The 2,958-nt window shown below is 31.7% G+C and overlaps 1 protein-coding gene across 1 annotated transcript in view; it reads left to right on the top strand.

Moving 5' to 3' along the window:
• The window catches only part of LOC106883266 (histone deacetylase 3), a 55,864-nt gene that overhangs the window by 710 nt on the left and 52,196 nt on the right, over window positions 1-2,958 (top strand). The window lies entirely within an intron of this gene.

Below are 2,958 nucleotides of genomic sequence, written 5' to 3' on the forward strand. Positions count from 1 at the left end.
ATATATATATATATATATATATATATATATATATATATATACATACATACATATATACACACACATATATTTACACACGCACACACTCCCTTTTGAGTGAAGTTAGGGCTGTTCATTAGGTCATTTATGATGTGTTTACATTTAACGCACGAAAAAATATATAATGTGCCACTTCATGTATCAACATTTTAGACAAATACCTACTTATATTGGTAATGTTTTGATTTGCACTTGAGAAATACTAATTTCACATAAAGTACATTATTATCGTTTTTATCTATTTGATGGGCAACATCTCTGACCTTTGCAAGTCCTCACACGCTTGTAACGAATATACAGTTGATGGAAGCCGATACCTTTAAGAAAAGAATTGGACACACAGAATTCTATTATTTACATTTCTGGGTAAAAAATTATTCAGTGTGCGGTTTGGGAAAAGAGAGACAAAGTAAGGAAGAAGAGGTAGGAATATAGGGTGGGGTTGGACGTAGGTGATACACAAGTTTGCTAGTTAAGAGGAGCAGATGTCATTGTAGTAGCGGTAGAATATGCAGACGAAAATCTGTTGTCAGTCGGTGCTTAAAACATTTGTTTATAGCAGCAGCACTACCTCCATATATGTTAGCTGTAATGTATTGTAGAGTCAAGATTGACTCTACAACACACATTAGCCAATATTGTAGATTGAAGATTGGTTAGTGTATGAAGTATTTTCAAGTGCTGTGGCCTTGATTACATTATAAACATGTGAAGTTTAGTTATGCCAACTTTTAGAATTTCAGTTGTGTTGCTAGTTTGTGCAAGAAGGATTCATATAGCCAAGATTGCTTGATATCTGTTGTGTTTATGATTTTAGGTGAATCCAGGATGGTGGGAGAATAAATTGGCACAACTATGTGATTAGTTAAGAACTTTGCTTTGCAGCCATGTGGTTTCAGATCCACTCCCACTGCACAACCTCTTGGGTCAGTGTCTTCTGTCACCCTGGATTGACAAATGACTTGCCACTGAATTTTGTAGACAGAAACTATATCTGTGTGTGTTTGTTGTTGGCTTCTTTACAGCCTCAAAGCTTAGTTCAACAGAAAGAAATGGATAGAATTTGTAAGATACTTCAAAAGATCAGGTCATCCCATAAGTGATATCATTTTTCAGACTTTACTTGTTGAAACATGCTCTAACACATTTAAACAAGACTTTTTCATGAGTGCATAAATACCACAGAGCAAGGAAAGCTTCAGTTAGATAGATTCTGGCTTGCAGACACACTAATAATTTGATGCTTTAATAGCCCCTCATGAAAATGGAGGTCAGAGAAGAGCACATTAGACAAGTCAAGCCTTATGAGTATAAATAAGACAACAATGCAACAAATGCTGTAAAAAAAATGTATGGTGAAGGAGTTTTGAATATTTGCAAGTGCCAACGATGTGTATGCATTGGTGCACATATGTATGTAAATGTGTATGTGTATAGGTGTGAGTGTGTATGTATATATATATATATATAAAAACTGGAAAAGTACAGGACAAGTTATTCCACTTGGAAAAGCTCAGGACAAGTTATTGCATGTGGTAAAGTACAGAAGAAGAAAATTTTACTCAAAATATTGCAGCTAAGGATAAAATTTCAAATAAAATATTTAGATTTAGAAAATATTAGCTTGTATTAAAACTAAAAATTTTATTACAAGTTATTACTTCTATTTGTTATTACTTGTTACTTCTATTAAAAATTAAAAATAACTCAAAAATATTTTTTGCACTTTAAAAAAATTCATTCTTTAAATTATTAATTTATAATTAGAAATTTGAAAATAGGTTATAAAAAATAATAGTAGTACATAATTAGTACAATAAATAGAATAGTACAAAAATTAGTTATATATTACAGTAAAATCTACCTATAACAACAAATTCACAGTAAAATTTGCTTAAATCTACCTCTAACAACAAATTTACAGTAAAATTTGCTTAAGTTACTACCTAAATCATTGCCAAGTCTTCACATTTTTAGTCTTGACCCAATGCCTATTTTTTACATAATGAATTTGCCTACCATACATACTATTCTACTTTGCATAAAACTTTAGCTGTATTGAGACTTCTGGCTCTCATTTTTTTAAGTATTCTAGTGTGTCAATATTTTAACAAAATGTTGGTACCTTTTTTTTAATCATAATGTTACTTTGTAAATTAAAATCAAATAATTTTTAATATTCAAATTTTATCCTTAGCTACAATAGTTTGAGTAAAAATTTTCTTGTTCTGTACTTTACCAGATGTAATAACTTGTCCTGAACTTTTCCAAGTGCATCTTTGTATGAAAAAGTTTTGAAAACTCTTTTTTTTTTTCACAACCCACTTCTCTCATCATCCCACTCCAGACCTATTTTGGCCATTTTTTTTGCACTTCAAGACCATGGGAAGAGCATTTTTGTAAAAAAAAAAAATAAAAAATGTTGATATTTTCAGAGGGAAAGTAAGTGATTTAAGGGCAATTTGGCTGTTGCTTCTAGCACAGCCAAAGACAACCCTCCTTGTTTCTTTATCACTGTTGCATATATTGATGTTTTCCAATATTTTTTCCCCGAGAAATTATGAATTTTTGGCAACCCCACTCCCTGCCCCCGATTGCTTCTGTTTAGAAATTAAAATATTGGGGAGCCTGAGAAAGTCATTGCTGGCATTTATCCACAGTGATTTAAAAGAAATTACAGAGATGTACTTGTATAGCAAGTGACTTGATCTGAGATCGTGTGCTGAAACAAAATCAATTGCCGCATGGAAGATATTTGTAAGCTATTCAAGATCACACAAAAACCATTAGTAAAACATTAAAATTTCATTTGTGTCAAAATATGTATGTCACTTTGAAACTGTGACCTGTTTACTGACAAAACTTCACAAAAGTGATGCAGTACAAAGTTTTGTCAGTGAACAGGTCACGATTTCAAAG

The sequence above is a fragment of the Octopus bimaculoides genome, chromosome 19, assembly GCF_001194135.2.
Source record: "Octopus bimaculoides isolate UCB-OBI-ISO-001 chromosome 19, ASM119413v2, whole genome shotgun sequence".
In the NCBI taxonomy this organism is placed as follows: Eukaryota; Metazoa; Mollusca; class Cephalopoda; order Octopoda; family Octopodidae; genus Octopus; species Octopus bimaculoides.